This window comes from Camelus bactrianus, chromosome 17 (genome assembly GCF_048773025.1).
Source record: "Camelus bactrianus isolate YW-2024 breed Bactrian camel chromosome 17, ASM4877302v1, whole genome shotgun sequence".
Lineage (NCBI taxonomy): Eukaryota > Metazoa > Chordata > Mammalia > Artiodactyla > Camelidae > Camelus > Camelus bactrianus.
This window is the reverse complement of record NC_133555.1, coordinates 7,337,531-7,352,037: the sequence shown is the minus strand read 5'-3', so window position 1 is coordinate 7,352,037 and position 14,507 is coordinate 7,337,531. Positions and strand designations below refer to the sequence as shown.

At 43.2% G+C, this 14,507-nt stretch overlaps 1 long non-coding RNA gene across 1 annotated transcript in view; it reads right to left on the bottom strand.

Annotated features, from left to right (window-relative positions):
* Positions 1-14,262, bottom strand: part of LOC141573762 (uncharacterized) — a 527,901-nt gene extending 513,639 nt beyond the window's left edge. Inside the window, exon 1 of the long non-coding RNA XR_012499880.1 lies at positions 13,533-14,262. This is a non-coding gene — a long non-coding RNA (uncharacterized LOC141573762). The remainder of the gene's footprint in view (positions 1-13,532) is intronic.
* Positions 14,263-14,507: the final 245 nt, after the last annotated feature.

Here is a 14,507-nt window from a genome sequence, read left to right as displayed (position 1 = left end):
CAGGGCACACATCACATTGGCACAATCTGGGAGTCTGGAGATGCAGGAGAGGGAGTCAGGCGATGTTCTCCATCACACAGGCAACCAGGAGGTCCTGTGCAGGTGGCTCCCAGCAAGCAGAAATTCCTCTAACTCCCTCCTACTAGAATCCTGGCAGAGAAGAGATGTGGCGGTAACAGGCTTCGGTTCTAACAGTAGGAGTTTTGTTTCAGCATAAAGAATATCCTCATTAAGGCAAGAAATGAGATGGAACTTGCAGAGAAACATTAAGGGAAATAGAAAAATGTCTAAATTCATCATGTGCTGGGGACCTCAGCAGGAACCTCAGTTCATCACACTTTAATTCCCCCGTGTTTACAGTGTCCATGGGGTCTCCCCCTGAAGTTTCTTAAGAGACACACCTCCCATCCCTGCACCGCCACAGGTGGCACCCTCCACCCTGCCTTCCCTCTGCCAACTTCTGTGATCCTCCAACATTGAGAAAAACTGACCTTCAGGTCCAAGTTCAGCCCTTTCTTCAAAGGTCTTTTGAACACAGCACTTTTGAAATTTAAGCAAAACTTTTTTCCAGTTGAGTGTAAGAGGTAAGAGAAACCTCTTCTCATCCCACTGCAGGAGAACTTCACACTAGAGAAAGAACCAGCCACAAAGTGAGCTCTGTGCTCTGCTCTGGGACTCAGGTCCAGTTCCTGGTGACTATGAACACCCAGGGCCACAGGGAGGCTCCCAGCCCTCAGGATGATAAACGAGGCTCTTTGGGAGAAAACCAAAACAAGAATGGCTTAGGGATAGGTTTATTCTTCAGTTGGCTTTTGGTCTTAATTACTTCATAGGAAAACAGAGCAATGGTCAGGGAGACGCAAATGTGGTTTCGATACAAAAACACAGGGAAAGGCTAAGATTCAAAAAGGCCAAAGAGAGGTCACCCCACGAGACCAGGGAATCTTACTTGTTTTGTTCGCTGTTACATCCCCAGCCCCCAGAACAGTGCCTGGCACAGAGTAACTACTTCGTAAACCTTTGTTTAATAAACAATGAATCACAGGACTTAAAAGCCCAAGGCAAAGTGAAGGATGAGCAGCCAAAGCACAGATGTCACAGTGAGGAGCCGAGAAGTCAGCGTACATTCTGATCTGATTAAACCCACTCTTTAAAAAGGTATGAATGAAAACAATATGAATGAACAAGATGATAAGGTGTCTTCCCAGCATCTGGTAGTTTTGTGTCTAATGTGTGTTCAGAGAGAGAAACAAGGTCAAAGGAGTAATTCCGCCAAATATCTGCCAAAGGGAGGAATCTCCGAAATGCCCCAGCCTTCCCCCTTCTCTTCTGTCTTCTCTCCCTTTCCTCTTTCTTCATCCCTTCCTTCCTTCTCCTCCTCAGTCTTCTTCCTTCACATCTTCACACACACACACACACACACACACATACACACACGTATACACATGCATGTACACACACTCACTTGTATCCATAGGGGACCTGTCACTCAACCTTGTGGTTCCAACCTCTGTGCTAAGTCCTCTTGTCCAGATCTTTTAATGTTTTTTTCTGAACAAGTCTCCCAACATTCTCCGCCTCTAGTCTCTTGTGGGCTCCTCTTCTCTTTACCCTTCTGCCCAAGGGACCCTTCTAAATCACCAAACAGTATCACTTTCCTCCTTACAGACCACCATGTCTCCACTCTGCCTAAAACACAACACGTAGGCATGTTTGGGTAGCATTCAAGACTTCGCCAGCTTTACCTTCTGCTAATGTTGGGCACACCTTGCCTTGTAGGTCAACTATCACATGTCCCTCTCCCATCATCTGTTTGGCAAACTCCTACCCATCTTTCAAGGCCCAACTGTCTTAAGGATTTAGTAATAAGTGAAAAGATTTTAAAAATGAAATCTCTGAACCTTTATACCATCTAACATGCCTAGGAACAGAAAGCCATAGTGTGTGTTTTTCCAAAAGCCTGAAGGAGTCTCTAGTTAAAATGTTTAAGACCAATATAATACCTATGCTTTCAGTCCCTGGCAGGGCTGAGTCCCATGTTGCCGTAGGAAGCTGACAGGCACAGAGCCAGCTTCTTAGTCACGAGTACCTAAGCAGTGACAGCCTGGATGTCATTGGTGCTTAATCTCCTTAGGCATCTTATTTGTCTTTGATGTTGTGATTTCTTAATTGCTTCATTTCCTGCAAGGATGGAGACTCCCAATTATTGCATCTTTATGAATTAAAATAATACACTGTCTCTCTCCAGCAGTGAGGGTTAGGATAATTTAAGATCATATAATATTATGAGCAGTTTGGAATCCATTTCACTTAAATTTGTTTATCCCTGCAAAATTAAAGACAAGAACTTTCAGGAAGATAATCAACTAAATATTTAGCCGTATGTCTCCTTCCATCTCCATGGCCACATGGCAGGGATGACGGCCATATTTGGAGACAGTCCAAACACAAGTTCTTTTCTCAGTGGTGGGGGAGGTTGTCCTCAATCATCTCAATCATGAACAAGGTGAAAAGTCAATAAAAAGGAAATTCAAAAGGATGCAGAAAAGCTGCCTTAGGGCACAGTAAAAGCAGAAAACAAACTTTCTGAAAAGATTTCTCTTTTTGTAAAGTCTTCTCTTTAAATAGAGTCAAAATGTAATTTCAGCAGGGTGGAAGTCATACCCCTTTTTAATCTGAATTTCAAGTCCTCTAAGGTAATAATATTAAATATGTGATGCAAAATCAAATAGGTAATGCAAAATCATTTTTAATTGCTTCTTGGTTTCAAAGGATATGAAATCAGAAGAGATGTTTGATGGAGGGGGTAAATCATTAGCAGAAAAATATTGTGATAGGGAAAAATAACAAAAGCAGTGATTTTTCTCCAACTTATTCTGCCTATAGAAGGAGGAAGATGCGGAGAGGGATTCTCTCTCTCACATGAACAAAATGAAACCATGTCTAGGGATCTGAGGTCTTCCCAGAGATGAACAGATAGAGGCCCTAGCAAGGCTCTCACCTCAGAACAACTCATTGGGGGACACTGCTGACCCTAGTGAAAGCAACAGAGGAGCCCAGAGACCTTCTTTTCTGGGTACAAAACAAAAACTGCGTAAGTCCACTCTGGCTGGACGTCAACTTTGCTCGATTCGGCAGCAACTGAGTTCAGTTGCACCGCAGTCAGAGCAGTAGCTGTTTATACCTCATGTTTCCAATCCTTGAGATGATGTTCAAGTGTTGTGTCAAATATGTCTCCTCTGGCATTTTGAAAGCCATTAAGATAAAGCCATGGAAAACAACAGAGGCACAGAAGAAACCAACGGTGGTCTCCTCAGAAGTTTCAAACATGAGATTTTACGTGCCCTACGTGAGCTGGTTATGTGTCCCATGGAGGATAGCACTGAGCCCTGAAGGGGTTGGGTCAAGATCACATTTGGGCTACCAATCTGGGTGCCTGGAGCTTGTTTACTATCACAGGCTCCTTTGTCATGTATTCTTTTCTTTATGGATCATACACACAGAAAACCCTAAAGACTCAACAACCAAAAAAACCCACTAGAATTAATAAACCAACTCAGTAATCAGATACAAAAATCAGTCACATTTCTATACACAAACTATCCAAAAAAAAGAAATTAAGAAAACAATCCCATATACAATAAAAACAAAAAGAAAAAATAGTTAGAAACAAATTTAACCAAAGAGGTGAAAGACTTTATGCTGAAAATTGTAAAGCATTGATGAAGGAAATTGTAGAATACCCAGTAAACGGAAAGACATTCCACGTTCGTGGATTGGAAGAATTAATATTGCCAAAACAGCTACTCTACCCAAAGCAAACTACAGATTTGATGTGATCCTTATCAAAATCCCATTGGCATTCTTTACGAAAACAGAACAATCCTAAAATTCGTATGGAATCACACACACACACGCACGAACACAAAGCCAAAGCAATCTTCAGCAATAAGAACAAAGGTGAAGGCATCACACTTCCAGATTTTAAAATACATATATATTTTTTAACTCAAGTATAGTTAGCTCACGATGTGTTAATTTCTGGTGTATAGCACAGTGATTCAATTATATACATATATATATATATATATATATATACTCCTTTTCATGTTCTTTTTCATTATAGACTATTAAAGGGCATTGAATATAGTTCCCTGTGCTATACAGTAAGACCTTGTTGTTTTATCTATTTTATATATAGTAGTTAGCATCTGCAAATTCCAAACTCCCAATTTATCCCTCCACCCACCCACCTTTTCCCTCCTAGTAACTCTAAGTTTGTTTTCTATGTCAGTAAGCCCATTTCTGTTTTATAAATAAGGTCATTTGTGTCATTTTTTAGATTTCACATGTAAGTAACATCTTATGGTATTTGTCTCTCTCTTTCTGGCTTACTTCACTTAGTATGATGATCTCCAGGTCCATCCATGTTGCTGCAAATGGCATTATTTTATTCTTTTTTATGGGTCAGTACTATTACCTTGTCCAGATTTCAAACTATACGAAAAGCTACAGTAATCCATCAAAACAGTATGGGAATGGCATAAAAACTGATATATAGGCCAGTGGAATAGAACAGAGAGCTCAGAAATAAATCTACACATCTATGGTCAATTGATCTTTGACCAGGGTGTCAAGAACACACAATGGGAAAAGGGTAGTCTCTTCAGTAACTGATGCTGGATAACCATGTGCTGAAGAACGAGGCTGGACCCTTATCTCATACCATATACAAAAATCAACTTAAAATGGATTAAAGACTTAAACATGAGACCTGAAACAAAAAAATTACTAGAAGAACATGTAGGGGGAAAGTTTGTTGACGTAATTCTTTATTCAACAGGTATTTACTGAGACCCTTGCTATGCTCTGGAGATATAATCACCATCTTCACAGATCTCAGGACCTAGCTGACATGGTGGTATTGAATTTACATAAGAGCAAATGCTAAAATCTCTGCTGTTGAGGAAAGGTGATAGTTTGAAAGAGTATTCCAATAGAAAATAATTTGACATTTGTAAGATACAAAAATCATTCTTGTTTCTGACATTCAAGCTGAAGGAAATTATGCACAGGGCTACCCACAGCGCTGGGCTAATCCCCTGGTTAGCAGCAGTGGGAGACACTATCTTAGGATGAGTCGTCAGAGAAGGCTTCTCGGAAGATGTGACATCAAAAGTGAGACATAAGAGAGAAAAGAAGGATCAGTCAGGTGAATGTGATGAGGTACAGCCATAACATTACCACAGAATTTCTGACGTATCTACTTAGGTCAGATTAGCAAACCCTCAGGAGGACTTTGAATTTTGTGTCTGATATCCCTCACTTTCACTTTCAGCCTCCTTTTTGCCCCCTTGTACCTCCTTAGATTGAGGTAATCCGCCAATCAGAGGACTAACTGTCCTCATAAACGTTGGAGACAATGAGTTAATCGAGCAGGAGTTTCTACATATCTTAACAATACCAGCAAGATACAGAAAAATGAATATAAACGGTATTCTTACAGGGGTGTGAAAAAAGGAGGGCATAAACATACATGCTTCCATGTGCATATAACATCTGAAAAATATTCAAAGACACTGACAACCATGATGGATTCTGGAGAGGAAAGCAGAGATTTTAGAGTCTGTAGTGAGAGAGGAGACTTTTTCACCGGCTACCCATAAGTAATGCTTTGTTATTGTTTGTTTGATAACCATGTAAAGTCGGCCCTCCATAGCCAAGAGTTCCGTATCTGATGGTTCTACATCCAAGAACTCAACCCATCACAGATTGAAAATATTTGGAAAAAAATTCCAGAAAGTTCCAAAAAAGCAAAACTTGAATTTGCTTCACACTGGCAATAATGTATACAGCATTTACATTGTATTTATGCATTATAAGTGATCTAGAGAGGATTTAAAGTATACAGGAGGATACATGTAGGTTATGTGCAAATGCTATGCCATTTTATATGAGGGACTTGAGCATCTGTCGATATTGGTACCCATGGGGGTCCTGGAACCAATCCCCTAAGGACACTGAAGGACAGCTGCACATGCATTATTTTTCAACTTTAAATATAAAGAGAAAAGAGCCAACCAAAAAGAGAACTGCTAAAATCTCAAAGGAATGAACTACAAAGGTTGAAAACACAGAGGCACTAGGGAGGAAAATTATTTGAGGGCTCAGAGGGCCTGAAGTGAGAGCTGCCTGCTCCCTCCATCAGTTACAGACAGCCTGACCCAGGGCTGGCAAGGTGTCTTTATTATGCTATGTTTAAGTTCAAAGATACCTAAGATACTATCGTAGCTCAGGATGCCACGACAAAATAGAGACTAGGTGACTTCAACAACAGACATGTATTTTCTTGCGGGTCTGGAGGTTGGAAGTCCAAGATCAAGAAGCCAGCCTGGTCAGTTCCTGGGGCGAGCTCACTTCCTGGCTTCCAGACAAATCACCTTGTCACTGTGTCCTTACAGGATGGGCAGAGAAAGCAAGATTCGTGGTGTCTTCTAAGGACACTAATCCTATCAGATCAGGGTCCCACCCTCATGACCTCTTCTAACCTTACCTCTCAAAGATCCCATCTTCAAATAACATCCCATTGTGGGTTAGGGCTTCCAACATATGAATTTGAGGGGGTAAAATTCAGTCCACAGCCAATGCATATACATTAAGATGCACTTTAAGAAGCTGAAAGGATTATCTGGTCCCAGGAGGCACATTCACCTTGTAGATGTGGGCTAGCTCTGAAACAACACTTCACAAGGTTTGGGGTCAAACCTTGAATCAGGAATGAGTAGAGATGGAGTGCTGAGCCTGGAACCTGGTAGGACAAAACACCCTTGCCCTGTGTACCCAGCAAGACACAGAGCATACTCCAAGCAGGCTCATTAAGAAAGTTCAGAGAGGACACTGAAGAAAGTCTTATTGCTGCCTGTTCTCCTTTCCCCTTCTTTCAGAGGATAGGAAGCAACCCTACTAAACTAAGTAAAATGCCATCTGTGCCATCGCTTCTGGAAATTGCTTAATTGATCGTACACCAGGAAACAAAGTGAAACTCGAATCTAATTCAATCAGCGCAGTCCCACCTCCGGAGTCTCAAAGACACAGGGAATGTGTATTACGCCTAATTTGGAAGTTCAAACTCTTCTTCCTGCATCAGATTTGATTACCTAACGTTTGAAGTGTCTCACTGCAGTTACGAGCCAATCTAGCAAACACACGGCCTTGGTTACCACCTGGTTGGAAAATCATCACTGCCCTGGAGTCTTTCTATTCCTAGCAGGGCTCACAGATACAACACTGGAGGCCTAATATATTTCCCTTAACACATTTTCCTGTAGTTCCTAAAAGTCTCTTTGCTAAGAAAGGCAACGTGTGTTTTCTGAGAACGGAAGGCAAAGTTACGCACAAAGAGAAATTAACAGGATGACAACTATCTAGAAAACTAAACACAAACTTGTTTTATTGCAACTCCCTCCTGAATTCCATTGAAACCAACAGGCCTGGGATCAATATTCCATCAGCCGAGGCCGTCTCAACACCCTGAGCATCAGCTGGCACCGTGCCACCCTCCTGCACAACAGAGTATTGACCGAGGCGGTGCCTGCCGCAGATACACCGTGTTCCCCCCGTAATCTGGACCCTCCTGATAACTCACGATCCGCAGCCAGAAAAGTCTCTTATCAGCTCATTATCTGCTGGGGAGAGAATTCTTTAGCAGCACAATCGGTGCTTCAAAATATACACTGTGTCACTCCAGCCCAGCTTTGAGACCCTTAGTATTCCAAGGTCCTTCAACTGATTCTACTTTTACAAAGTACTTACTCCCATCGGTGGCTGCACCACCAAGAAACCGAATATTTTGATTCCTGATTTCAAAGGCTTATCTCAAGGGCTTTAAACCTTCAGCTCTGGGAAGAGGTGATGTCTTTTTCTTCCCAGTGGGCCTGTTTCTACTTGTAGCTGCACATGCTATCCTTGGGGGACGCCATGGCACAACTTATTAATAGAAAATGAGAAAGCCAAAAAAAAAAAAAATTCACAGTATTAGGGAACCTTAGTTTGCAGGGCAAAAATAGCTACTTCGCAGTCACCCTTCCTCTGTACCAGGCTCCAATCTAAAAGCTTAACCTGTATCCACTTGCTTCATCCACATGGCTATGAAGGAGGTGGGTACCTTTTCACAGATGAGGAAATTTGAGGCACAAGTTACAGATAAGTAACTTGTCCAAAGTAAAAAAGGGCGGGGGCATAAATCCCAGGGAGGCTTCTGTTTAGTTTTAACCCAAACATCAGCCCCCATTTAACTTCTTAAATAATAGTGGGGGAGATTAAAAAAAAAAAAACCCTTCAAGGAAACAAAAAATAATTGAACATGGTATCCCTGAAATTCCTGGTGATCTTAAACAAGTACAACAGCGACCCCAACTCCCCACCTATTCTGCCTGCGTGCCCCCTGTAACCTGGTGTCCTTACACAAAGTAGATATTAATAAACACTGGTGGAAGGATGGAAGGAAAAGGAGGGGGGATTCCCAGTGTTATTTCTAAACCACTATAGTGACCACAAAGCCCCTGCCAGAGACATGGCCTCTGATGAGAGAGGAAAACAGTGTGTGATTTCATAGACATGTGGAATCTGAAAAAAACACAAACATAACAAAACAGGAAGAGTCACAGACCAGGCGGTTGCCAGAGGCGTGGGGGCCAGGGGAGGAAAGAAACAGGTGAGGAGATCCACAGGTACAAACTTCCAGCTACAAAGTAAGTGAGCCGCAGGTATAAAATGTGCAGTGTGGGGAACATAGTCAGTAACTTAAGTCATTTCATTGCATGGTGACAGATCGTAACTAGACTTATTATGGTGATCAGTTTAAAATGTACAAAAATTTCAAATCACCATGCTGTGAAACAGGAACCAACAGTGCTGGAGGTTGATTATACTTGAAAAACAAAACAAACTCGTAGAAAAAGATCAGGTCTGCAGTTTCCAGAGGCAGGCAAGGGAGGGTTGTGGGGGTGGGGGGTGGGGACTGGATGAAAGCAGTCAAAAGGCACAATTTTCCAGGTGTAAGAGAAATAAGTTCCATGGATGTCACGTACGACATGACAAAGACAGTGAACACTGCTGTATGGTATATAGGGAAGGTGTAATAGAGTAAATCCTAAGACTTCCCACCACAGAAAAATTAAAGAATGAGAAAAAAAAAACAGGACAATGCACTTCTTAAGGACTCCTGGACATCGTGGGACAACATTAACATAGCACGTATTTCAGAGTTTTGTGCAGAGACTGAGAACAAAGACTCTGGGGCTGAATTGGTTGGGTTCAAACTGTCACTCCACCACTTACCGACCTTAGGAGAGTCAGTTCCATCTGTAAAATGAGGACAATCATTGTTCCTACCTCACATGGTTCTTTTAAGGATTCAGTCTGTTAACATACAAAGCATTTAGAACAGAACATGGTACCACTCACTGCTTGATAATCTAATTATTTGTGTATATACTTTAATCTTGCCTATACTGACTTTGTACCGGGCTAACCCTCTGTGACGCTATGGGCAATGAGATTTTGTGTTTGCACACCTTATCTTCCAGCAGTTCAGTATGTATTACAAGTCTGTAGTTAGAATTAAAGTCCCTGTGAATTTTTTTTAAAGGTGTCTTCTCACTAGTGTCAAGACTGCCCAGATCCTCACTTCCTCCCATTCGCCTCAAAGTAGTTCCTGACTCATGTGCTTATCTGTGAACTAACCTCACAGTGTCCATTGATCTACCTTCTGTTTGCCCTCCATCTGGTCCCCCAACTCTCCCAGGGTCCAGGCAGTCAGAGCAGTCAGTGTATGAGGAGCAGGCCCACAGGTCCATCCAGTGGGTCAAGCTGAATGTATACAGTCACATCAGTGACCACGTCACTGCCACCACCTCTTGGAAGTTCTCTTCCCACTGCTTCCACCTCCCCCAGAGGGATCTTTGACTAACAGTCAAGTACAGGAAGTGACCAACATGACAGAAAGAAGCACTTTAATTGAGTCAAGACACTTAGATACTCCATCAGGCTACTCCTTGCCACTAACCTGCTGTAAGACTCTTGCCTCCTCTAAGAAGAGGGGCTGTTGGAATCTTCAGGAATAGCAAACCCCTGATACATTTGCCACCATGCTCCATTCCCAGGGCCGGAGCAGACATCACTAATCCACCATTTTCCACTGAGCCCAAATTAAGCATCACAATTTTTCTTAATGGACAAGCATCAGCAATAGGTCAGAACTGGCACAGCAGCTTAAACCTCGTTGCCACCCCCAAATTTGCTAAAACTTAAGGTCTTCCCCATTAGAAATCTGTTCCATGTTAGGAACCTCATCTCTGGCAGTCCTCTCATTTTCCATAGATCGTCAGAGACTATCAGTTTGTCTACAGAGTCTCAGAACCTAGGAATGTGGTTTGTCAGAATCAGGATGTTTGGAATATGTAAACTGATTTAGTGATCCATTCATTCATTCAAACTTACCAATTTTTGGAGGCACAGACACAGGCAGGGCCCAGCCAGGTGTTCTCTTGTGGATTCCTCACCTGCTTGGGTGGGGATTCCCTGCTCTGGTTTGGTTCTTTTCTTTCCAGTGAAGGACATTTTCCCAAACAGATGACACAGCACACTGCCTGGGTCCAGCTGGTTGTCTTCTTTGCTTTCCTTTTAAACTGCTCATCTCCCAGGGAAATGCCCCCACTCAGTCCCTAGTACCTCACAGGAAAAGGTGGATCAGATGGGCACAGCCAAACCCCAACAAGGTAACAGAACTCTGCACTCCTTGCGATGGAAATTTTACAAGAGGGAAGAGTTACAAGGGAAGCTTAAGTCTAATCGTGCTGACTTTCACATTTTGTCTGTGTTAATTACCTGCCTGTTCCCTGTCCACCTCACTCACCAAAAGCAGGTTCATAATCCAAAATCCCAACCAAACGATGAAAATTAGAGAAATGACTCCAATGGGGCTCAATCACTTTTTTCAAGTATCCGAAGACAACTCGCAGAAGGCCCAGGCGGCAGCACTCACCGCTGTTATGTGCCAGGTACAATTCTAAGGCACAGATGGGAATCAGAGGCTAGAAGGTATCGGGGAATAGTTTCTGATTCAATGCAGAGAACATCTGATCTGTCAGAGCAGCCCAAGGGTAAGGAGAATCCTCAATTAGGAGGGAGCTGCCCGGTTGGGAGAGCTAATCAAGTAAGGCTGTAGGTAGAAAAAAGAGGAGAGTTCGTGATCATCTTGTTCATCTTTGTAAGGTCAATGCCTGGCACATAGTGGTGCTCAAAAAATATGTCTAAAAGAGAAAGGGAAGGGGGTATAATGGAGGGAACAATCCTGGTTCTTGAGGGAATTCTTGCTCTCAGAGTGGCTGGACTTGATGACTTATTTCTGAGATTCTGTGATTCTAATAAGGAGAAGTTGATGAAAACCTACCGCAAAGTTTTTAAACAAAGATCAATGTGACTATTAAGTGAGAGAGCTCCCTCTGCTGGACAGAATCCTCTTCGCCGCGGCATTTTGCTGCTTAATTAGCTCCTGGAACCAGGAAGCAGTAGCATGCCTTCTCCTACCAACTCTCGCTAGATCTGAAGAAGCCACTGCTCAGTATGCACACCCTGGTCTGAAGATTGAACGTGACATGAAAGTGACATGGTCAGAAGCAGTGAAAACGCCACTGGTCAGGATGCCCTGGGCTAGTCTCTACTGTTACCAGTTTTCTTCTTCCCTCTAAGGATCAGTGTTCTCATCTATGGTAAACCCACACCCATTTGATTCTCTGCAGCCAGAAGATTAATCTGTCTGTATTGAACACCTACTATGTGTCCAGCTGCCTGGCACTGAGGATACCATGGTGAACATGTAAACACAGAGCAGCTCTAAGGAGGAGAAGTACAGGATCCTACGAGCACACAGGACAGAGATTTCATACCGCGCACATGTGGGTGTGGGTGTGTGTTCAGATATGGGGCCAGTGGTCCACAAAGTTTTCCAAGAAAAAATGATTTCTCTGAGCTGCTGTGCGACAGGCAAATGGTTTTGATGAGGCACAGTGTAGGCGCTCACTGTTTATAAGAGTTGTATGGTGAAGCTACAGAGCCCATCGTTTGTTTCCGTTTATTTAATGGTTTTTGCTTGACTGCTCCTGACTGTACCACGGATGCTCTGAGGGCAAGGGCCACAGCTTGTATACCTGGTCACCCTTAATCTGAATTATTTAAATTGAGAATACCAGGTGATTTCAAGTCTCTACCTAGAACTAAGGAATTATACCAGAAACCTGTGTTGGCTGTATTTTCAGCTATATTATCCCCTTTGACTTGGAAGTAACTGAAATATGAATAACACTTAAAACTTCATCTCCAAATAGGGCTCACAGGTACCACATTAGAAGAGCTTTGATAATACAGACCCCTCCTTATTCACCTTGAGAGGTTAATGCATCGACAGGCTTGAACAACCACTGCGGTTGGAGGGAATCAAGATTCCTGTTCACCGAGGCAGCCAAGGTACAGGAAGCATCTGCTCTTAATGAGAAGGAAGGGAAAACTGACACTTGTTGAGCACCTACCCTAATCCAGACAGAGGTCCATGCTACTTCATTTTGTCCTTACAAAATTCATATGCAATGCATACGGTCAAATTCAACTGATTGCTAAATTCACATCTTAGGGTCACAGTGGTTGCTTAATAGTCACCATTAAATTTCTGCCCATCTCCTCCAAATTACAAAACAACAAAAATAGATTCGGAGCCATTACCACATACCAGGCTCTATGCCCAGGATTGCATATAACTGCATCACTGACTTAATCCTGGGCACCACTCTTATCCATCCTGGATGGGCGTACTGGGGCTCAAAGAGATCCCCTAATTTGCCTGGAGCCACACAGCTGTGGAGGAGGCAGGACCCTTTATCCGAGCCCGTCTGACTCCAAAGGCCTATTTCCTGGACACAGCGTTACACGGCGTCCCCGTGTACCAGACAGACTGGCTAAGAGGACTCAAACTTGAATCACACAGGAAGTAACCCACAGTGAGACCTTGTTTCAGCCTACTGTAACTCTAACTGGTAGCACGTCCTGAGCCCTGATGAGAGAGCAAAACAGCCACCCTTTCGCTCAGGCAAGAAGGAAAAGGGTGAATTTCGTTTCCCAAGCAGTACATCTCAAGCTACTCAACTCTAACGGGAGAACTCCAGCTTCCCAGATGATGACCAAGTGAAGAGGGTGCTTCAGGTGGCTGCAGTTAAGCTTTCAGATTCCTTGCCATCAGTTAGCCCCCTAAGTAGGCCCTATTAAAGCAGGACTTGACTAGGAAGAACACAACCAGGAGGGGAGTTTAAAATACTTATAAAATCAGACAGACAAAACCAAGAGCAGACCTTGAACAATGTGCCGGGGGAAGCTCTTTACCCACTTCCACTCCAACCCACCCTGTGTGGGTTCCTCCCAACTCCCTCCCCGTCCCCAAGCCTGTTCTGCACACTGGGATGTGAATACATCCATGTACTCACCTCTCTGGACGCTTGGCATGATCAAGGGGGACAGAGACCATGGCTTGTTCATCGTGACTATCCTCAGTGCCCAGCCCAGTGGCTCACCCAGCGTGCTCTCTCAAAGGCAGTGAGCTGCTAAGGAGGCTGCTGTCTGAGCCTGTTCAGGCTGCATAAATGACTGGGTGGTTTTAACAACAGACATTTGTTTTTTCCACTATTTGGGAGGCTGGAAGTCCAAGATCAAGATGCCAGCAGGATTGGTTACAGCAAGCCCTCTCTTCCTGGCTGGAAGATGCCACCTTTGACTGTGTCTTCATATGGCCTTTCCTCAGTGTGTGGAAAGACCTCTGGCGTCTCTTCCTTTTCTTATATGGGTACCAATCCTATTGGATTAGAGCCCAGCTCTTGTGACCTCATTAACGTTAATTACCCCCTTAAAGGCTTCGTCTCCAAATATAGTCACATTGGCGGTTAGGACTTCAACACAGGAATTTTGGTGAGATCCAATTCCATCCATGACAGTTGCCATCTTTATTTCCACCATCATCTTACTTATCTCTGCGTTTCCAGTGCCAAGTATGACCCTGACACCGGTTAGAAACTCCAGTGAGTATTTACTGAATTGAATTCCATTTCATTGCACCCACCGGCTAGCCATCAGGGTGAGCAGCTGTGTGTCATACAGGAGCAAGAAAACAGCCACAGAGTGGTAAAAATGAAAGGTTCCCAAGTCTGGAAGGAGGTGATCATCCACTCAATCAAGCTGAAGATATCTATGGAAGATGCAAAAAATGAAAATAAGATTTGTCAAAAGAGAGAAAAAGTGAATGTGAATGAAAGACCCCATCGATTAATCAATCGAAGTATGCTATGGGATTCTGCTGGTGTTTCTGCTCGTCCTAGACTTTGCAAGCTGAAACTCTTTGTAGTTTCACCCTTCAATTGGTTCATCAGACACACCATTTAGGGATTATAAAATGATGAAAACTGGCT